Genomic DNA, 23,944 nt, shown 5'->3' with positions numbered 1-23,944 from the left:
GGGCAGAAAGAACTTGTAGAACAGGGACGTCCAACTCCGAAGAGACTGCGATCTACTCACAGAATAAAAAACTGGCAGTGATCTACCCCTTTGGGGGGGCAGGTCAAAGTTGTTGACCTTTCTTTAGAAAGGCAGGTCAAAAATGTTGAGCTTACTTTAGAGGAGAAAGGAAAATGTTGCTCACCAAGAGATTGATCAGGAAACAAACAAGCTCACAGCGAAAACTCTGTCTTCCATTCTAGTGATCATGTGTGAATGGAGGACGGGGCAAGAGGGCAGGTCTGGGTCCTCTTTTTCCCATGCAAAGGAAAAAGAGCCCACGATCAACCCAAACCTCCCAGGGATCGAACAGTAGATCGCTGTCGATCAGTTGGACACCCCTGTTTTAGAATATTAGAACCTGGAGCAATCCAATGAAGCTAAATGTTGGAAGATTCAGTATAAAAGGAAAAACAGCTTCACCCATCACATGCTCACAACCACAAGATGCCATGATGGCCATCAACCTGGATGTCTTCAAAAGGGGATGAGACAAAATCATGGGGGATAAGGCTACCAGAGGCAACTAACTCTGATGTTCTACTTCTACTGTAGGAGGAAGTATTGTCTCTGTATACCAGTTGCCAGGAATTGCAAGTGAAGAGAAAGCTTTCGCACTTAGGCCCTGCTTATAGGCTTCTCATTGGCATCTGGTTGACTACTGTGACAACAGGATGTTGGACAAAACGAGCAGGCCCTTATTACGCTTCTGAAACTTTAATTGAAAGGAATAAATATTTGCTCCAGACTTTGCCCCATTTCTGATGCTCAATCTGTTCGTATTGCGATGTCAGATTGGTTTGGGGAGAGCTTTCCTATCCTTCTCAAGAAATAGGCAATGAATATTAATCGCAGCACTGCGTTTATATGATTCTTTACATCTCAAAAGGGAGGATGGGACTCATAGTCCCTGAAACCTTGACATGACTTGATAAGACCCCATTTCTGTTAACACAGTGTAGAGTTGTCAGAAGGTGGGGGATCATATATTTTTTGCATAGCAAATACAGGATGGGTACCCTTGAGCTAAGCAGCAGGCTTGCCAATTTATTACCTTGAAATGTCAGAGGGCAAGTGTTGTCAGAATATTCAGAAGAGATCACATTTGAAATTATGATCCCAGCATTTGATATTTTGGATGAAATTAAACCTGCCATCCCCCTAAAAGTGACTATAGCCCATTCTTACAGTATTATGCTGACACTGTTACAGTGGTGCCTCGCAAGACGAAAATAATCTGTTCCGTGAGTCTCTCTTCATCTAGCGGTTTTTTCGTCTTGTGAAGCAACCCTATTAGCGACTTAGCGGATTAGCGCTATTAGTGGTTTAGTGCTTTAGCGGCTATTAAAGGCTTAGCGGCTTAGCGGCTAAAAGGCTATTAGCAGCTTAGAAAAAGGGGGGGAGCGGGGGAAAATCGGAAAACTCGCAAGACGTTTTCATCTTGCAAAGCAAGGCCATAGGGAAATTCGTCTTGCGAAGCAGTTCAAAAACAGAAAACCCTTTTGTGTAGCGGGTTTTCCGTCTTGCGAGGCATTCGCCTTGTGGGGCACCACTGTATATAGGACCAATAATAAAATTGGTTTGATGTCTTGTTTTGTTTTTACAACAAATGGTCCAGAAATTTCATGAAATATAAATAAATAAATAAATAAATAAATAAATAATAAGATAGCTGAAGTTATGAAGTTAAAAGTGACAATGTTTGTACTAAGAAGGTCTCTAGTAGACACATGAGGCTTGCAATTGACCACATTTGTAGCGGGAAATAGAATGGCAGAAAAGAAAGCAGGATTACATCTCCTCTTCCCCATGAATGAGCCTTATGCACATACTTCTTAATGCACATAAACTCCCTTTCATAATGATGCTGAATTCTTGGCTGCTCGGACATGGCTAATAGATCTGCCAGATGTTGTAGCTCAGGGAAAGCAAGCTTGGTGCCCTTTGGACTTCCTCTCCCATCACCCTTGCGCATTGTACCTACTGGTTGGGGCTGATTGGGGGAGGGTCAAGTACAATATCTGGAAGGCACCATGTTGGCTACTGGTGTAGCTCATGCAGACATTCCCACTTGTCCCTCAATATATTTACCACTATGTTGTAGAATAATTCATTTTAATTGGAACTTCTTTTTTTAACTTCTCCTTCCATTTCTTGCATCCCCCATTTTTAAAAAGAGATTGGGGTTTTGCGTGCTGAGGTCCCCAAAACACCCTTAACCCCAATAACTCACACATCACACATGAATTTTTGTTTAAGGTTTTTGGCATAATTTTGGCCACAACTTTATTTGCATACAAATTGTGAGTGGTTGCTTAGGCATTGGTTACGACTATCTGTCCCTCCCGCCTTGGGGACAGCACTGACTCCCGGATTCCAGCGGAAGCCAGTGTGGAGGAACAAGTTCAGGGATAGGCGGAGCTGCGACACAGACCCTCAGCTTCTCCCCGCATGCTCCTAGGGACTTACACGGCCCAAGCCCGATTCCAGGGGCATGGACGAATGGATGGTAAGCCCCTGAATTCCTTTAACGGAATTCCCATGCAGCAACCTCATTGGAGGGGCAGGCACAGCCAATCCATACCCCTCCACCAACCAATTTAAACCAATGCCTAACCGCCAACCTTACAAGTTGTGACGTATTGCTAAGCAGTAGGCAAAACCCAAGAGGCACGCACTAATCAGCCAAATGGTAAATTCCTACTGGGCCCCCGCACCAAGGCGAACGACCCCATGACAGGCAAAGCAAGGTCAAAGCGCAAGCCCAACAAGGGAGGGCGGGCGGGAGATCCGATGTCCACAGCGAAAGAGAAAGTACTCTGCTGTGGATCTTCCTTAAATAACCTCTGACCCCTCCTCCAAAATTGCAACACCAATTTTGCCCCAGTAACACCAACTCCAGCCAAAAGTAGGCCCCTTAAACCAATCCACCTAATTACTACAGGGTGCTTTGTCTGACCCATCCGCAACACGTGCTCTCCTTTAGTGAGAACACGCTTTGCGTGCTGAGGTCCCCAAAACACCCTTAACCCCAATAACTCACACATCACACATGAATTTTTGTTTAAGGTTTTTGGCATAATTTTGGCCACAACTTTATTTGCATACAAATTGTGAGTGGTTGCTTAGGCATTGGTTACGACTATCTGTCCCTCCCGCCTTGGGGACAGCACTGACTCCCGGATTCCAGCGGAAGCCAGTGTGGAGGAACAAGTTCAGGGATAGGCGGAGCTGCGACACAGACCCTCAGCTTCTCCCCGCATGCTCCTAGGGACTTACACGGCCCAAGCCCGATTCCAGGGGCATGGACGAATGGATGGTAAGCCCCTGAATTCCTTTAACGGAATTCCCATGCAGCAACCTCATTGGAGGGGCAGGCACAGCCAATCCATACCCCTCCACCAACCAATTTAAACCAATGCCTAACCGCCAATCGAGCCCCTTACGCTCGCCGCCAACCACTCACAGCCTCAAACACACCCTCAACTTATCCACCACTGAACTCAACCACACATCATTCCCAACAGACGACAGATGAACCCCATCCATCATAAACAATTCAGTGGCTTTGAACTTAATCAAGGGGTGTGGAATCACAAACCCGCCCAACTCAGCCACCAGCTTGCTTACTGCAGCATTAATCCGTTTCCTGGACCGCTCGGTGGCTTCCACACAAGGGCTACCCCTCCACTTACGGCGTTGAAGTAATTTTGACCAAATTATTTTCGTTGGCGGCACCATGGCCGCCAAATCCCTTACATCTCCCAATATCATAGCACGCAGAACAAAACAAGAATGTGATACCAAATCATTCTCCCCAAGCTGAATGACAATCGCCGTAGGAGGGCCCTCCAAAAGAACACGCCTCTGGATAAGCGGCAGCAGTTCCTTCCACAGCATTCCCCTTCTGGCGATCCAGGACACTTTCACTTCCTGCGAAAAGCCAAGATCGTCACCCAAGCCAGACTGTCGAGCTCTGCGAGCTGCCCAGTGCACAATACTGTGCCCCACAATCCAGATACGTGTAGGGGCTTGACCTAGGGTAAAACAGATACGTAAGCACACGAAATTGCATCATTTACGTACATAACCCTTGTATGCGTCCGACCTCCAACGACCCAGGTCCTTTATCCTTTTTGCCGATAAACCCCAATGAGCGGCCGTCGTCGCGGCCCCAATCCTAAAGGAATGAGGTGCAAACTCAGCGGCAGCCAGGCCGCATGCCTCGATAACCTTGCGGAGCACTTTAGAGAACTGGTGACGAGCCAACGGGTGCCCATTCTCGTGAACAAACAAGGGTCCCATGCCTGGTGGACGCAAAGCTAAATATCTCTGGAGGTCCTTAACCGGACAAGGGCCCTTCTCTCCAGTGGCGGGGAGCCGAATCGCCGCTCCCCTAGCCCGCTGATCAGTTTTTGAGCTCCTGACATTGACAAGCACCTCAGATGGAGACATACTTACGTCCTCTAGTAATAGACCCCTGGAACCACCACTCCGGTTAGGTTCAAGTACCACTTCACCCACTCTCAGGGCCCCGAAGAAGGCTAAAGAAAAGGCTGCAGAGAACAGCCGGGCCTCAAACCTGGACCAACAGATGCTCCTCAGTTTAGCACGCATCTGAGACAACAGGTGAAATGTAATAGGCCGCCGGGTAATAGGCCTGGAGGGACGAAGCCGGCCCCAGCCTTCAAGTGCCTTTCTCACCACAAATTTCCCGCATGGGTCCTTATTAAAATATGCCTTACTAAAGAAGGATATTGCTGCAGAATGCAGTCTGAGCGTCCTGTTTGCACGACGCTTCTGAAACAGGTGCGCCAGATACTGGAGCACCTGAGAAGTAGAGTGGGGTTTTCCCACACCTCCCAACTCCGGCTGCCCAATGAACTTTAAAAAATCGCACCAAGCCTTCTCATAAGACCGCAAAGTAGAGGGGGCAACAGATGCAGCTACTCCCTGTAAAACTAAGTGCTGCCAAGGTTCCAGAGGTGATCCGGGAAAAATTCCGGACGTTCTCGAGCCTCTGGCGCCAGGGATCTGAACCGCTCCATCTGAAAACGGGACAGAGCATCGGCAATCACATTAGACACACCAGGCACAAAACGGGCAGAAAACACAATGTTAAAACGTAAACAATGCAAAACAAAAGCCCGCAACAGGGCTGATACCCTAGGAGACCGTGAAGACTGCTTGGCTAGCACATTCACCACTGCCAGGTTATCGGTCCAAAAACAAACACGGCGGTCCCTGAAATGCCGGACCCACAAGTAAACCGCCACTACAATAGGAAAAAATTCCAAAAACGTTAAGTCCCGAACCACCGCTTCCCCACGCCAAGCTGTTGGCCAGCGCTCTGCGCACCACCTACCGTCCCAATACAGGCCAAACCCTAAGGACCCCGCCGCATCAGAATTCACCTGAAAATCTGTGCGAAGGTTTAAGGTGTCCTGCCACAAGGACACCCCATTGAAATCCTCCAGGAATTCCAGCCAAATCAGAAGATCAGCTTTCACTTGGCGTGACAGACGCACCCTATGCCTAGGGGCTCTTAAGCCTGACATGAGTCTGGCCAAACGGGAACAAAAGGGTCGCCCCGGGGCGACCACCCTACAGGCAAAATTCAGATGGCCCAATAATGACTGAAGCTGACGTAAAGTTACCTTCTTGAGAGGCAACAGTTCCCTAATCACTGCCTTCAGCGCAACTATCTTGTCCGCTGGTAAACTAGACGTCTGGGTCACGGTGTTCAACAGAATACCTAAATAAGTCAACTGTGTCGCAGGACCCTCCGTTTTCTCTGCGGCCAATGGCACGCCCAATTCTTGTGTCAGCTCATCAAAGGCCTGCAATAATTTCACGCAATGCCCCGTGTCACTGGCTGAGGCCAATAAAAAATCATCCAAATAATGAGTGACACCGCTTAAACCAGTCTTCCTGCGCAAAGCCCAGTCCAAAAATGAGCTAAAACACTCAAAGGCCGCACAAGCTACAGAGCAGCCCATTGGCATGGCCTTATCAAAGTAAAATCCCCCTTCAAATTGGAAACCCAGTAACCAGAAGTCATCGGGATGAATTGGAAGCAGACGGAATGCCGACTCAATGTCGCATTTCGCCAAAAGGGCACCTGGCCCAAACTTCCGAACCATCTTGATCGCCTGATCAAGGGAAGCGTACCTCACCGTGCAAAGCTCCGGGGGAATAACATCATTTACTGATGTGCCCTTGGGATGCGAAAGATTGTGAATTAGGCGAAATTCCCCCGGGGCCTTCTTAGGGACAATGCCCAACGGAGAGATATGCAGATTCGGAAGTGGGGGCTCCACAAATGGGCCTGCCATCCGACGCAAGGCCAGCTCTTTCCCAATTTTCCTTCGAGCCACCTCTGGCATATCCAAAACCGACTTCTGGTTCACTGGGTTCCTTGCCACCGGTGAAGAAACCACTGGGATCCTGAAACCTAATGAAAAACCATTCTCCAAATACAAGGCGGACTTCCTGTCAGGGTATGACTGCAGTAACGCCAGGAGCGGCTTCAGCCGCACCGGGGTCTGGGCTAAGGAGGACAGGATGTTACTTGGCTGCTCCGCCTGCAGGAGCCGGGGAGGCGGGCTTTGGGGGCTGCTGAGAGCCCCCACCTTTCCGAAAGGACCGGCGGCTCCCCGTGCAAGCCGTTGCAGGGTGGTTGCCAGAGCACTTTTCACACGCATGTGAGAACCTGCAATATTGTCGCAGGCAGGTTCCTTTGTTATAATCCCAGCAAAACAATTTGCGACCGACCCTAATGGGAATGGCCTTAGCTTTCACTGGGTCCGCAGCCTTCTTGTCAATACGCGGCGCCACATAAGTGGTCCACACATCCAGATCCTTCCGGTCCCATCGGGCCGTGGGAATCTTGGCTGCCCTGCGCCTAAAATTCTCATCATACGATATCGCGGCAGATTCTCCCGCCATCGTAAATGCGGAACGTACGATAGACAAATACACCCACAGGTGCAAGGATCTCCGAGGGTAAGCCGCAGACACCACTCCAGCAAAAACCTGAAAACTGTCCAACCACCGCTCAAACGTCCGGTCAGCCTTCGCCGCCGCCAGCCGCTTCTTAGAGGCAGACGATCCCTTTTCTTGAATGTCTTGGCCCTCCAATGGGGGGGCAAGACTGAATATGTCCACATAACGGCCATCCAAAATCCTAGAGCGGAGTTTGGAACCCAAGTGGGCACCGGGTATAAGGTCCCTGGCTGAATTGGTGGCCACCCTCACATCAGGAACCAGCGCCCCATCGCGGCACTCCAAGACTGCCCCATACTTCACCCTGTGGGAGTTTGCCCTACGCTCCCAGGCCCATTTTGGAAGTCCAGAAGACTCCCCAAAGCCCCAATAGAGTTTAAGAGAAGGTTCCTCATCGCTGCTGGAGCTAGAGGACGAAGTACCTGAAAGGGAGGATGAAGTGTCCCTGCGGCTCTTCTTGGCACGCTTCCTGGATTTCCTTCGGCGGCGGCGACCCCCAGAAGAGGCTTTCGGAGGGGGAAGCAGGCTGTCCTCCACCGAAGACTCGGAGGCGTCACCTTGCTGATCTGTATTTAAAATAGGTTGAGAAGAGACAACCTGTAAATGACCAGGAGCCGCCCTTGCAACTCGAGAAGGAGGCGCACCAGCAGCGCGGGCTGCCCGCCCTCTAGCAGACGCCCTTTTCCTGGCAGTACCCCTAGTGCCTCTACGGCCCCTAGGCGTGGCGGCCGGAGGCTCAGGTGAACTCGGAGGCTGACCAGAGGCATCAGGCAAGTAGCCCCCAGCTGCTATGAAGTCACTCTCATCATCACTAGATGAGGCGACCAGCGATGGTGCGCCCCCAGGAAGGGCGGGCCTTGCAGAAGAAGTCGATGGAGTTGAGCATCGTTGCAACATGTCGCCCATTTCAGCTTCCACACGTGCCAGAGCAGCAGGGTCATTGGCCAAGCCCGTGACCATAGACTGTATGCGACGCAGCGACTGGTTCGGCTCAGGTGAGCGCAAGGCTTGGGAGGGGCCCCTTATAGGCCTCTTCGCCGAAGACGCCGGGCTAGGCCTTTCAGGTGCTTTCCGCTTTGGGGCCATACCTACTACAGATGGAAAGAAAACAACAACACTTAACAACAGTAACAATATTGTAAAACCAACAATCAAGCCAGCTAAATGGAACAGTGGTTAATACTATTTCAATCAGATGCAATTATACAAGTTACCACCAGGTGGCGCAGCTTGCTAGCAATTCCAATAAAGAGGCTGCAGTTCCACGGATGGCCACTGGGGGCCAGCCAACAATACAGTGAGGCAGCAAAGATGGCGCTCCCGCCAAAACTGCCTACCCTAGCAATCCCCAACCAGCCCCCGCATAAAGCCTCCTGGCCTTGACTCAGGCCCGAACAGGACGAAAAAGGCCCCAAAGGACCGCGGAATGCGCTATGCGCGCCTCACCCAAGCAGCTACGCAGCGCCGTCCACGCCGCTAAAGGCCGGTCCGAGCCCGCCGTGTGCGCCGGAGCGCGGCCGCGACCACCGCCGCCGAGGGCCGGGAGTCAAAGACGCGCAGGCCGCCCCCAGCTAAGGTAAGCGGCCCCGCCGTCCCCCGCGGCCGATCCCGGCCGCCAAACGGAGCCCGCCGGAGCACGTCCCGGGCGCAACGGCCCGGTGGGAGGCAAGGCCCCCGCGGCACCCGGCGCGACGGGAGGGAAAAGGCCTATCGGCCCGCGCTCAGGGGGCCGAAACTAGGCCCAAGGCACCCAGGCTGCGCGGCTCCGCCGACGCCCGGTGCTCACACAGCGCCCGCCTCCCCGAGCGGAGCGCGCCGGAGCTCGTCCCGGGCGGCAACGGCCCGGCGGGAGGCAAGGCCACGCGGCACTCAACCACGCGCGCACCGGACCCCAGCAGCCGAGAAAATCAAGTCAAAATTAATTCTAATTTTAAAATAAATAAAATTAATTAAGTGATTGCCCAGCCAGCCAACCCTACAGGGCCCCAAAGGACTGGGAATAAGGCCGGGAACCGCCCCGCGCCTCAGCCAAGAACCGGGCCGTAAGCAGCCTGGGTCCGTCCCAGCCCCCCAGCCCCCCAGGAGCCCACAGGGCACTAAGCCCTAGGGAGAAAGGCGAAGGCGAATTAAATTAATTAAAGAGTACAGATTAGGGTAAAAGAAAAAGAAGGGGGGGGGAATGGGAAGGTAAGAGAAGAAGAGTAGACTATTTAGTACAACCAGTCCTTCACTGTGTCCAGCTAGATCCGATGTCCACAGCGAAAGAGAAAGTACTCTGCTGTGGATCTTCCTTAAATAACCTCTGACCCCTCCTCCAAAATTGCAACACCAATTTTGCCCCAGTAACACCAACTCCAGCCAAAAGTAGGCCCCTTAAACCAATCCACCTAATTACTACAGGGTGCTTTGTCTGACCCATCCGCAACACGTGCTCTCCTTTAGTGAGAACACGCTTTATGTTGAAATTTCATTCCAAGTTTGGCTTGATTTATGAATAAGGAAAACATTGGTGCTATAAATATCACCTTTTTATCCCCAACAACTTATCTTTAGGCTGCCTACCTTTCCTACCGCTGCAAGAAGGTTTATTGCCACTGAAGATGAGACTGGATTGTTTCTGCCTTCCTTGTATAGATTTCACAGTGCTGTGCATGCAGACTTTGGAGTTTATTTGAAGTGTTTGTTACTTAGTCCTTGAATCTGAGCCTCCTGAAAATATGTTCACTTTATAGGGAAGGGTGGATTTACCTGATTATCAGTGTAAAAGGAAAAAAGGAAAGCTTTTCCAGTGATACTAAAATGATACACTTGGTCCCAAGCATAGCCACTGACCCAAAATATAGTCACTATCAGCACCTAGAAGCTTCTGAAAAAAAGTCAGTAAATCAAATTCACAGGAGATTGCTCATGACCGACCCTGGGGTTGTGGCGCTCAACTCGCTTTATTGCTCAAGGGAGCCAGCGTACAGCTTCTAGGTCATGTGGCCAGCATGACTAAGCCGCTTCTGGCGAACCAGAGCAGCGCACAGAAACACCGTTTACCTTCCTGCCGGAGCGGTACCTATTTATCTACTTGCACTTTGACATGCTTTCGAACTGCTAGGTGGGCAGGAGCAGGGACCGAACAATGGGAGCTCACCCCATCGCAGGGATTCGAACTGCCAACCTTCTGATTGGCAAGTCCTAGGCTCTGTGGTTTAACCCACAGCGCCACCCGTGTCCCTGATTTTGTTGTACATAAGGATATTTTTTTAATAGTTGGTGGTTTAGGATTACACTTATAAACAATAAAATAAATTTTAATAAATTAGAGGTCCAGTAATGTGCTCTTTTTGGGAGGAAGGATTTTGGCAATACATTAAGAACTGCATGTCATCAGAGATTGAGAATGACATCAATTCTAGGAGATTATCTGGACTGTGTGCTTTCAGAGTTCAAAGCCCTTTTCAGGCACAGAAGGGTATTTCAAGTGTCCAACTTCTCTTGTGATTGACAGAAAACATGGCATCTCTGGATTGGCCAGGCCTGGTACACGTACTTGGAGCCTAGCCTTTTGCCTCTGCTTGGTCAGCGTTGTAGGATTTGGAGTTCTTGAGATATCCAATGTATATCCCCTGCTGATACCCACAAAACCAGCAGTGGGGAAACTTTAGCCTATCAGATTTCCCCATTTGGTCCACAAGGCCATTTTGGCAAACCCACATCCTCCATCCATATGTGACCTAAGATGAGTAGAAGAGGAAAAAGAAGAGCTTGGATTTGATATCCCGCTTTATCACTACCCTAAGGAGTCTCAAAGCGGCTAACATTCTCCTTTCCCTTCCTCCCCCCACAACAAACACTCTGTGAGGTGAGTGGGGCTGAGAGACTTCAGAGAAGTGTGACTGGCCCAAGGTCACCCAGCAGCTGCATGTGGAGGAGCGGAGACGCGAACCCGGTTCCCCAGATTACGAGACTACCGCTCTTAACCACTACACCACACTAACTCTCAGTAGAGTAGAGACACAGTTAGGTCAAAAGGTGGTTTTCTAACACCTGCAAAGCCCTGCATAAAGTCCCATGCATGGTGTTTCACAAGTCCCAACAATCAGTTGGTCATTGGGGCTTGCAAAGTGCTGTTCCGTTGCCTAATTTCAAACTAGATGTGCAAAGACAGGTAGGTGGCCCCTTTCCCACTTGGTTGAGGGCAGGGGGGAAAGGATCCAGCCAGTGGCGTAGCGTGGGTTGTCAGCACCCGGGGCAAGGCAAGTAATTTGCGCCCCCTAACCCCTAACCTGCCGCCGCTGCCAGCTTCTTCTTGCTGCTGCCTGGGCTGGTCTGGTGTGGTTCTCTCCCGCTCTCAGCACTGCGCTGGGCGGCCGCTGCACTGTCCCTCCCCCAGATAGTCCCTCGCTCTCTCTCCGCACCGCACGCCTGGCACCCACCCCCTCCACAGTGGGCGGCGACCCAGCGGCTCGGATCGGATTTGCACAGCCAGCACTGCAGTGAGAGAGAGTGAGGGAGCCAGGTAGGGGCAGAGAGCTGTGAGTGCGAGAGCGCCCCCCTGCACCCCCCACGCTACGCCACTGGATCCAGCCTCTTGGCCAGATCCTGTTCCACATCCCTGTACTATACAATAGTTACTCAGAAAAACACTATTGCTCAGATCCTTGTAAGGCAGAGATAAGAATCCCAGACTTGCAGGCTGAACAAGGTCTTCCAAGCCTTTCTATCTTGCCCTCAATACTCACCTGTCTGAGGCCACACCTCTCACCAATTCTGTTCTGCACCATCCTCAAATCCATTTGCCTTCTATTCGAGGAGAATGGCTGTAACCCAGTGGCAGGGCATTTGATTTGCATGCAAAAGGAGCTAGGTTGAATCCCTGGTATCTCCAAATAGGACTAGGGATGAGCAAATTTGACAATTTGAGTTTCTCTCAGTTCTCCTTTTTTCAGGCTTAAGTTCAGTTTTCCACAGTTTTCCACATCAATTTGTATTTATAAACACCCTCATCAGCATTTTTATGTGAATTTCTCTTTATACATTTTTTTACCTGCAGTTTTGCCTAATATATACATATTTGCAATGCAATTTCCCGTAAAATAATGCGTTTTTGTCTTTCATTTTCCCTTATCTATGCATTTTAATTCATGCTTTACTCTAGTTCATGTATTTTTGTAAACATTACAAAAAACATTTTTAAAAAATGCAAATTTTGAAGAATAGCTGTTTTTGCTTTGTGCATTCTTTTTGAAAGTGACAATTAGGTGCATTCATAATTAAATGTGAACTGAAATAAATTTCACCCTCCATTCCTAGGTAGGACTGGGGAAGACCCCTACCTATAACCTTGGACCTGCAGTCTCATCCTGTTCAAAGGAGCTTCCAGACAGGTTCCAGGTAGCACAGCTGAGTCACAGAGCACCCACTCTGAGTGCAGAATGTTCCAAGTTCAATCCCTAGTATTTTCAGGTACCGCTGGGAGATAACCTACTCTGAAACCTACTCTGCAGAGCCACTGCCACTCATCATAGACAATCATGAACTAAATGGACAAATAGCCTAACTCAATATAAGGCAGCTTCCTATGTTCCTATATCTTCCTGATAGTAAGAGCTGTTCGACAGTGGGATTTGCTGCCAAGGAGTGTGGTGGAGTCTCCTACTTTGGAGGTCTTTAAGCAGAGGCTTGACAACCATATGTCAGGAGTGCTCTGATGGTGTTTCCTGCTTGGCAGGGGGTTGGACTCGATGGCCCTTGTGGTCTCTTCCAACTCTATGATTCTATGATTCTATCTTCCTGTCCATCCTATGTCCAAAAGCAAAAATAGACCTGAATTCCCCCCCCATCAACCCCCCCCCCATTATGGGCCTCTGTTTTCTAGGATGTGTGCATTGCTTTGTGCAGGTCATCTGTATGGATGTCAGCTCCTCTTCTCCTCCAAGCTACCTCCAGCTGTCTTTCTCTTCTGCTTTGCATTTCTTCCAAGGTTTTTGATGTTGAAATGCATTCATATTTCTTATCAGGACTCAGTCCCTGAGCATATGAAACTTTCTCAAAGAGAAAAGCATGTAGCCAGTTATCCAACACTTATATTTTATTAAGGGTTTCAAAAGGAAGCTTTCTGTCTTTCGCCTGCCATCGCCGGCACAAAATATGTTTCAAAAGGCTGATTTCTCTTCTGCAGAACGATTCATAAACTTTATTCTAAGATGCCAGTGCCGCTCTTTGGGGGGTTGCAGATGGGCTGTAATCAAATGGAATGAGTGATTTCTTACCTGTAGTTCCCACACAGGAGGCTTCAGTGGAGTTTGGAGGATAGTCGTTCCGTATCTTGGCAGCAAAGAAAATGCTTTCTTCTTCACAAGAAATGTTCTTACTTTGGAAGGGAGGCTGATAAACTGATGGTGATAAGACCTGCCACAGAGAGAAGATAAATGTAATATGAAATGCGGGGGGCGGGGGGGGGCTCACAGTGCAATCCTATGTATTGTGCAGTACTACTCAGCAGTAAGTCGTGTTGACTTCAGTAGGAAATACTACTAGGGTATAAGACCGTGGCCAAAGGGTACAATCCTGTACCCTCTCTGGGTGTATGTCTGGGAGTATAACTCAGCCAGACTTTCTTTTGAGTAGAACAGGGGTGAAGAACATTTTCTAGCTTGCAGGCTGCATTGTCCCATATTTAATTTTCCAAGGAGCTGTTAGTGCTGGTGGCAGGTACAGCCAGGGGCAAAAGTGGGCATGGTCAGAAGAAATTTGTGGGTGGAGCAATACATGTAAATCCAGCATTTATACAAAAGGCTACATTCCAGTCTGAGAGCCCTTTCCCCCCCATGTTTAACAGGGGGCTGTATGTGCTTGAGGAGGGCGCAGCCAGAGGCAAAGATGGGTATGATCTTGCAGACAACCAGTCCAGTATCCACACCACCAACCAGATGAGGAATGTACGCTGGGAGGAGAGCAGAAATCAGAAACACTATGGTGCACTTGCATCAGCACAACTGTGGCCAGTTTGGTTGCACCAAGAGTGGAGCTCCTGGGGTACCACAGCAGGCACCACAACTATGAAGTCTAATGGACAGTGAGAGGCAGGGTGCACTGGATTTTGGCATCACACAGGTCACTGCTGAAATTTGAGATGGCAAGGTCCACTACTGTTACAGTGCTCTGCACAAAATATGGGGGGGGGGGAATGGGAGTGCTGGAGGGCAGGAATCAGTTTCACAATAGAAACTACACCAAGTAATTGAGAGTTTTGGAAGAATCCCTAGCCTGTATGCACTGGAGGAAGCAAATCTCGCTGTATGTAGTTTACAAGAGAGTATACAGATTGATTAGTCCCTGCTGACCCAGAAAGCAACCAGAGGGTCTCCCATCAAAAGTATATTTACATCTGTCCCCAAATAGATTCATCCCAGAGAGTAAATTCTGCCCTCCACTAAGTGAATTACTCCATAATCCTCATGTGGTTTATTTAATAGTGTTCCACAGCCCTGTATTTACCAGCAAATCTTATTAAGCAATCTCACTTTCAACTGTTAGGGACCTGCCTGTTAATCCAAAAATCTTTTTATACACAGGAGCTAACAGCATCACAGAGAAGAATTCATTTTGATTGACAGGTTGGCAATAGGAAATAATACCTGAAAATTGCCAGTGAGAAAATGATGGAGACCCAATCAAGCTTTTCCATCTTCCTTTACAAACCTCAGTCCCTTATTTATTTCTAGGGCTTGTGTGAACTAACGAAGAAGAAGAAGAAGAAGAAGAAGAAGAAGAAGAAGAAGAAGAAGAAGAGAGCTTCTACCTAAAGAGAAACCACTTAATAGTCACTAATGCACAGACAAATATACTAAATGTGATCTGGGAAATCTATCTAAGACATGGGTGACTGCACTGGGAAATTGGGGTTGAAGCATAGAGCAAGGACACAATCCACCAGGAAGCATTCTGTTGAAAATAATAAACATAATTGGAGTCTGTGTGCATACAATCTAACTCAGGGATGTGACTGGAGATCAGAAAGCCAGATCCAACCAGGATGGAATTTCCGAGGGCCCCCTGACAGACAGCTCTACCAAACTTCAATCATATTTTGGTAAAAGGCTTGTCACTTTTTCACATATAAGGAAAACACTGATGTTTCCAGTTTGCAGGAGCTGCATTTTATTACTACTACTACGACTACTACTAATTTAATTGCCTTCCACACACATGTCTCAAGGCAATGCACAAAATGCAAACGCAGCTTAAAAACAATGATACATGAAATAACAGCAGATAAACATAAAAACAATAAAAAACAGACACCCGTGGCAGAGACCTATTTGTCCAGCTGGGAAATCTTATCAGAACAAAAATACCTTCAATCGTTTCCAGAAAGTGCAGGTTGTGGGTGCCTGTCGTATCTCAGCATGAATGCTGTTTCACAGATCAGGGGTCAAAAGACTAAGTTCAATTTGGCTCTGGTACTGAAAACCAATTCCTAGGTTTGCAGTGTGTTCAGATGCACCCTGTTCTTTAATTCTAATGGTATGTCTTTGACACCCGGCTCTGGCTGGTAGATCCTGGGTTTTAGAGAATTATAGGGAGGAAAAAAATGTAAACAGGAGTGGAAATTGCCAATGTTCACTTATTCATCCCATGTCTGCAAAGAAAATCAATTCATCAGCTGTTATTGATATTTGTTGGTGGTGCTTTCAGCACACAAATTATAAATAATTGATTCTATATTCACCATTTGCATTGTGTTTCTCTTGCACTGAAATGAATTGGGTGGGATAACATAATGGCTATGTAATTTCACCACAGCAGGCAGCAAGGTGAATAATGAAGCTTTTGGTGAAAGATGAACTGTAGCAGGATGGAAACAATACTGCTTGCAATTAATACTTGGGGGATGAAAAACAGTGCCCTCTTACAACCCTGGAAGTGACACGCTTGAAGTCTTCCCACCTCTTCTCCTGTTCTACAGGACTGATAATCAGCTAGATTTGGATTTGAAACCTCCACTGAAAGAGATTGACAAATTCAGTGCAGGTTGGAGAAAAGGAGAAAGATAAGGGACAACAATGAAGACCCTGAGTGGCAACAGAAAACATACGGTAATCAAAGCAACTCCTCATGGCTTATCATCTGGAAGGCCTCTGAGACACAGAGTCAGTCCTTGTTCCTTGTGTTCTTATTGAACCAAAGCTCACAAGCTAAGGTCTGAGGCTGCTGGCATGGCCTCCTTGGCAAATGTATGAGGGTTAGTGTGTTGGACTATGAACTGGGAGACTTGGGTTCAAATCCCCACTCAGCCATGAAGTAACCTGATGAATGGTGCTGGCCGCAGCAGCTGGTGGAGTATTAAGTCCCAACAGAAAGCTCCTGGACCTCAAACCTGGAATCTGTATCTTTCTTGACTATGGTTGGGATTGTATGAATACTGTTGTGACTTTGGGGGTTGGGGGGGGCTAGTCAGGGTTAAAACCTAATGCAGTATTCAATTTTTGAAGTAGCCAGACCAGCTTCTTGGTAAATGGACCTAAACATAGTTACTGGTCTGACAAAAGAAGCTCCTCTGTTTCAGAGGGCAAATTCCCCACACCCTCGTCTGGCAGGTAGTGAGAAGGACAATAGCAGAGTGGTGAGTGTGAGAGCTGGGCAGAAAGGTGGCAGAAGCTTGAATGAGAGCCATGCTTGACTATGTTTCTATGGTGGACTCTCCTTCATTGGAGGTTTTTAGGCAGATGTGGTTGATGGCCATCTGTCATGTGCATCTGTGGGGGCCTTTGATTTGAGGATGCTAATAAATGCAACAAAATCTTTCCATGTGCTGCTGGAGGTCAAACATGAGACCGTCTGCTCCATTTACAGCAAATTTCACTTCATCCCAGCACACCCTTAAATAGTCTGGGTTTGTGTGTGTGTTGTGTACAGCAGTAGACATTTTGTTCACCGTGCCCATTTCTGACATGCCAGGCAGGGTTGCAGCATAAAGGGAATCCACAGTTAAAAGCCAACAAGCTTGGTGGTTGAGTAGGAGACTTGAGGAGGTTTACACAATGTTCCACCCATTAAAAAAGAAAAAAAGGTTTGTTTCTCTCTGTGTGCTTCACTCTCAGTCAAGCTATTTTTAAAGTATAAGTCCAAACCATAGCCATGAGCATATATCCCTTGATTTCACGCATACTCCCACATCGTCTATCATCATCTAATTTAGCTATCATTCATTTATTTACCACCTCTGCTGCTGCCTTCTCTCTGCTGACATTAGCTTTATGAAAATGGCTTCCAAACTATGGTACTTTATGGTGCAGAAACACGATTTGCAAGATCACCTGGCTGGCTCAATCTGCTGCCACATGTTACAAGGAATAACCTCAAATGGTCTTAAAGTCACAGTGCCATTATGAGATGCTGGCACACAGCATGTGAAGTAACACCATCTGCTGGGGTGCAGGGTTCTAGTAAATCATTCAAAACTTTGTGTAATATTAATAAAATTCCTTCTGTCTTGCAACTAAAAAGTAGCAGAGAGATGAACACAATTTGACTGAAATAGGCCAGTGATTCCCAAACAGTGTGCTGGAGCAGACTTAAGAGGGATGGAAATGTGCTTTCAAAGATGAAGGTACCATGTTGGATGCCTGAAGTCAACACTATCTACCTATTGAAGCAGGGTTTAGTCTTCTTCTTTTTAGCAGCATATTATCCCAAGGTATGAGGATTCATCAGGTGTCAATGCATTACAATCAAAGTTGCTGGGAGCTGCTGCTGCTGGACTCAGGAACTCTCAGTGGTGACAATCCTGGTTTACAGGATAGGCAATAAAGCAGGAGTGGGATAACGGTTTCATCCTGAGGGCCCTATTCCCATATGGGCATTCTTCTAGGAGTTGCATGCCAGTGGTGGGCATGGCCAGAGGCAGATTTTTGCATGACCAGAGCATTGAATGAGCCTTTGTACACTAGGATACATTTCAGCAATGCACAAACCAGGTTTCTTCCCCTCCACATCTCTCCATCCTCCATCCACACAGTCAAGAGGCCCTGTCACAATTCAAGACACAGCCCCTTCTTCAAGCATCAAATGCACCTGCAAACTGAAGTATGTAAAATGACTACTGTGGAAACAGACTTTTCAGTGGTGGCCTCCCAGCTGCAGCATGATCTCACCAGAGAATGCTCTCCTGACGCCTCCCCATTTTGGTGTCAAGCAAAGTTTTTTAAAATAATAATGATAATTCCCCAGGCCTTTAAGCATTATTCTAACCCATGTGTGTTATTATCGTAAACTCTGCTTTTCATGGTGCTTTAGTATAGTTTTCTGGCTCTCTGTTCTGAGTAAGACATAAAACTATGGCTGAAACTATATTGTGGTCTGGTCTAACATAGCTGCCTTTGTTTTATTGGATTGTTGTACTGTTGTTAGAGTATTATTGAACTGGGACACACACACACACACACACACACACCAACACAAATAAATAAATATCAGTCAGCTGCAATGAGGATGCCTTTCCATTGTGATGGAACTAGAAGCTGAGTGAGAAAATGTGTATCAGGAATGAAGTACCTGTGGTCCCCAGCCATTGCTGGATTACAGCTTCCATCATCCCTAGCCATTGGGCCTACTAGCTGGGGCTGATGGGAAGTGGAGTGCCATAGGTTTTCCTGAAGTACACAGTCATCAGGTTGGGTGTCTTCATCAATATGGGGGGATCTAGTACTCTGATTGATTGAAGGGGACGTGAGTGGCGCTGTGGTCTAAACCACAGAGCCTAGGGTTTGCCAATCAGAAGATCAGTGGTTCAAATCCCTGTGACAGGGTGAGCTCCCATTGCTCGGTCCCAGCTCCTGCCCACCTAGCAGTTCGAAAGCACATCAAAGTGCAAGTAGATAAATAGGTACCGCTCCAGCAGTAAGGTAAACGGTGTTTCCGTGCGTGGCTGTGGTTCGCCAGAAGTGGCTTAGTCATGCTGGCCACATGACCCATAAGCTGTCTGTGGACAAGCACAGGCTCCTTTGGCCTATAGAGTGAGATGAGCGCCGCAACCCCAGAGTTGTGCGCCAGTGTGGTGTAGTGGTTAAGAGCGGTGGACTCGTAATCTGGGGAACCGGGTTCGCGTCTCCACTCCTCCACATGCAGCTGCTGGGTGACCTTGGGCTAGTTACACTTCTCTGAAGTCTCTCAGCCCCACTCACCTCACAGAGTGTTTGTTGTGGGGGAGGAAGGGAAAGGAGAATGTTAGCTGCTTTGAGACTCCTTCGGGTAGTGATAAAGCGGGATATCAAATCTAAACTACTCCTCCTCCTCTTCTTCTTCTTATTCTTCTTCTTCATCATCATCATCTTTACCTAGTACTCTGATAAGCTTAGTGGGTCATCATGTTCTCTAAGAAAGGGCTAGACACTGTTTGATGGACATAGTCTTTGTAATGCAATGATAGGTCAAAGAGTTTGCAAGAGGGAGTCAGAGTTATAAATACTCTTTGCAGGTTGAAACTAGGGAGAGACAGTGTTGTGAATTGGTTTGATTCAGCTACCATATGCGGCAATGTAAATACTTTCTAGATTTATCAATCATAGAGAGAGCATAGGGAATTGTATTGCTTCCATGTGCTTTAAGGTTTCCTAATCCTATGCATCTAAGCAAGCAAATTGGGCCCCAGAAGTGCATTCCTCTCTTCCAAATGGCTCGAATGCTTCACCAGCTGTCAAGATGGGAGACACCTAACAGTAGTAAGATGTTGCTTGCAGCTGGGTGTGTATAATGTAGACCTGCTGGAAATGTCTCATTTGTCTTGACTGCTTTCGTATTTCAATTGCTTACATAATTGGGGAGGACATGCATAACAGTATGTCTGTATACAAGACTTGCAGAGAATATATTTTTAAAGACGCAACTACATTCTAGGGTGGGAAATGCAACTCTGTTCTATGAAAAATAATATGCAAGAGCTTGAGAGCCATAATTTCTTAACAGTTTCTGAATATCTCTCCCTCCTTCCATCTATTCCCTCTCTCCTTTCCCTGCCTCCTGTATATCTTTTTTGTGCCACACCCTTCCATTTCCCCCTCCTTGCTAATAAGCATGAAATTAAGTTGACTGTAATAGAGTGCCCACCCTGTGCAGAGGACTGAATCCTAAATCCTCATACATTTTAAAATCATTGACAGCTATAATGTGGAACAGCCAAAAACCAATGTGTATTATGGAGGATTTGAGACACTGATCCTTTCTCAATATGGAGAGTAAGGACATAGGAATCTGAGTTAGACCACTACACTGACTGGTCCTGGCTCTCCAGAATTTCAGGCAGGGTTCTATCCCAGTCCTACCTGCAGATTTTGGGGACTGAACCTTCTACAGGCAATGTAAATACTCTACCACTGAGCTATGGCTACAAGCACAAAAGGTGTCTCACTAATTTTAATCAGTGAGATGTTGGAATGTATGCCCTTGACACTTGTGAGATATAATGGGGGAGGAAGGCATGCACAGTCCCCAGCAGCACCATCACTGCTGGGAAAGAATGACAAAACACAGTTGCAGTTTCCAAATGATTATATGCTATAGTAATACACTTGTACATGATTTCAGCAAATGGGTTCACAGAGTGAGCTGTGTAGTGTGGATGAATTTATACGGAGTGCATTTCTCTGGAGGTTACAGTGAGCTGAGACAACCACACAAAAGCCTACCAACCTCCAGCTATCTTTCAGAACATAATCTGAAAGGCACAACATCTATGTTTAACAACTGTGTATGAGGGGCAACAGTTGATTTAGTTCTCTGACTGGCCTAATGAACAATCTTTCCAGCTTAGCACTGAAAGGGCATCTGGAAACCATCCCCCTGGGCAAAAGAAACTAACTCTGCCAGCTCTGGACCTCTTCTGGGGTCACCCAGGAGCACCCAAGCGAGCTGCGCGCTTGCATTGCATTTCATTTGATTGTCACCAATTAGTGAAACAATAACAATCCTTACAATCTGTTAGATGTTGAAGCTGCTCCCTAACACAATTAAAAGGCTTGCAACAAATGTGAGCCACAATGAGAAATGTAGCCCATTAAGTCCCATTTAATCAGCTCACAATTTCCACTGTTGCCTGGCATGTCCCCCTAGGACCAGACTGAAATAATGGCAGTAGTTACCTCATTCTGCTATTTCTTGATTGATTGACAAGCTGCAGCACAGTCAGCCACACTCCTCCACCATTTTCCCAGTGGGGGGCATAGCACAGTAGTGATATGGAGCTGTAATGATGCTGCTGCTGCTGCTGCTGCAGTCACTACTATATAAATATGACAAGAACTTTCTTTGCTATGTGGAGCAGGATTTTTCTTCCATGTTTCATCTACTGTTTATATGCAATACGTCTAAGGGAATTAAAAATCATGATCAAAATCTGTAAAAACAAACAAACCTAAGTCTCAGAAAGCATTGTCTCTGAGCATGGTATTTACAAATAGGGGTTAAATTTGGTTCACTTTGCTCATGTGAACTAAATCCCAACTAACTAAAACAATATACAAGCTGAAGAAGCTAACATTTTCAACCCACATCTTTGCAAATGTTGTGATGTTGCAGTTCAGCAGCAGCAGCAATGCACAGATTATTGAAAATAGCACACCTAAGAGTGTTATATTTGAGGAAATTGTTTGTTTGTATGCAACTTATGGAAAATTGCAAACAAAGCTGTGTGTGGATGGATTAATGCCCATTAAAATGCTGCTGAATTTGTACAAGGACTTCGTTTAAAATAAATAATAAATCACAAGCTGAAGCAGAAATGAAATTTAACATGGGGCACGGGGGGGGGGGACCGCAAGAAACTAAGACTGACTGATGTCCACTCCCAACAGTACTATTGCTTGTAAACTGGTACTGCTTGCATTCACATGCTCCATTTTGAAATGCACACTTCAAACATCTGAGGTGCACTTTGTATAATAGGCAAAGTGGTTCTAGACTTTATGGAACCAGTGGGCTTGTCTTTGAGTGGGTCGCATCCTGGCTTTGCAAATGCTCCCCTAAAAGAGAAGCATCTATGAAAAAATGGGCTAAGGGGATTGGAACTTTCCCTGAGCATTGCTGCTAAAATGTAATAAAATCAGCAATGGAGGTTACCGTATTTTTCGCTCTATAAGACGCACCTTTTCCCTCCTAAAAAGTGAGGGGAAATATGTGTGCATCTTATAGAGCGAATGCAGGCTGTGTGGCTATCCCAGAAGCCAGAACAGTGAGAGTGATCGCTACGCAGCACTCTCTCTTGCTGTTCTAGCTTCTGGCTTAGCCACGTGAAGCCTCTTCAGGGCACGGGAAGCCTTCATCCCGCTGCCCTGAGGAGGCTTCGTGCGGCTATCCCAGAAGCCAGAATAGCAAGAGGGATCGCTGCGCAGTGCTCCCTCTTGCTGCTCTAGCTTCTGGCTTAGCCCCTCTGTCCCTTCCCTCACCTCCCAGAAAAGCCAGCAAAAGGCGCACACACGCTCCACGCGGCTCGTGAAAGGGAGCGCTGAGCAGATCCTGGGATGCATACAGGCTCTGCTCAGCGCTCCTTTTAAACAATCCCCCCCCTTTGCATTCCCCCTCTAAAAACTAGGTGCATCTTATGGTCAGGTGCGTCGTCTTATGGAGCAAAAATACGGTACTTCCTTAGGGCAAATGGGGCACTGCCCCATCAACCTTGGTCTCCCTTCAGTCAGTCTGCATCTACCTGCCTTCTTACTTACCACCAGTTCAGGTTCCAGCAGTGGCTGCCAACTTCCTCCTCCTCTTTAGTCTCAGATGTGCCCATGTAGAACTCAACAGGAAGGAGAATGGAAGCAAGGTTAGAGTTAGTTGACTTTGCTGTCCTTAACTCTGCCTCCTCCTCTGCCTCTCCCTCTACCTCCATCTACAGTTGGCCTCGTTGCCTTCCACCATACCAGTCCAAATGGACATTACCCCCCCCAAAAAAAGGGCCCTTTCAGAAACTCAATTCCAGGTAAAAAACCTGGGGGTCAGCAACCAGAAACAAATGTATGGTAGCACAGTAAATCAGCATTGGATACGAGAGAAACAACTGAATTAGGAATTCAGGTATTGACTAAGTGGCCAGGAATGTGGTTGTAAATAGCTGAATTAACATCGAACTGATGTGGTATGCTGTTTGTAATGTCTAGCTGTTGCACTATGCTTTATAAGTAAATTATAGCTGATGTAGTGGGCGCTGCTACTTAAACTGTTTTATATGCTCTCTGCTTTCTCCCATTACAAATCTCTGTATTTTGAAAATTGCCTATTATTGCTGTATTCGATTGTGCTGCTTTGGATCCTCAGCAACCTTTCCCATGATGGAGTTGAGTGTTTTCTTGGTGCAGCACTAACAAGTACTTCAATAGCAATTTGCTTTCCCAAATTAACCTGCTTTGACCAGTCACTTCAACAGCAAAAATACGTCCTTTCCCCTCCACCCCACTTTACCCATGTAGGCAGGGGTATTAGGAGCAAACTACATGTTACATTAGTGTTGTAGGTTAAACCACAGAGCCTAGGACTTGCCGATCAGAAGGTCGGCAGTTCGAATCCCCATGACGGGGTGAGCTCCCGTTGCTTGGTCCCTGCTCCTGCCAACCTAGCAGTTCAAAAGCACATCAAAGTGCAAGTAGATAAATAGGGACCGCTCCAACGGGAAGGTAAACGGCATTTCCATGTGCTGCTCTGGTTCACCAGAAGCGGCTTAGTCATGCTGGCCACATGACCCGGAAGCTGTCTGCGGACAAACGCCGGCTCCCTCGGCCTATAGAGCAAGATGAGCTCGCAACCCCAGAGTCGGTCACGACTGGACCTAATGGTCAGGGGTCCCTTTACCTTTACCTTTTTACATGTTACATTATTTCCACCTTTCTATAAAGTGTGCTTAAACTTCTCCCACCCCCTAGAA

General features: G+C 47.4%; 1 long non-coding RNA gene across 1 annotated transcript; it reads right to left on the bottom strand.

The window, feature by feature from the left end:
- Positions 1-13,176: 13,176 nt before the first annotated feature.
- Positions 13,177-23,522, bottom strand: LOC309524196. Its single transcript, XR_014215852.1, has 3 exons — positions 22,752-23,522; positions 15,393-15,596; positions 13,177-13,443 (listed from the first exon to the last, which is right to left on the bottom strand). It is a non-coding gene; the product is annotated as an uncharacterized lncRNA (long non-coding RNA).
- Positions 23,523-23,944: the final 422 nt, after the last annotated feature.

Source organism: Podarcis vaucheri, assembly GCF_965113315.1.
Source record: "Podarcis vaucheri genome assembly, chromosome: Z".
Classification (NCBI taxonomy): domain Eukaryota; kingdom Metazoa; phylum Chordata; class Lepidosauria; order Squamata; family Lacertidae; genus Podarcis; species Podarcis vaucheri.
Note: the sequence above shows the minus strand (reverse complement) of the source record. Positions and strands in the feature narration are given on the sequence as shown.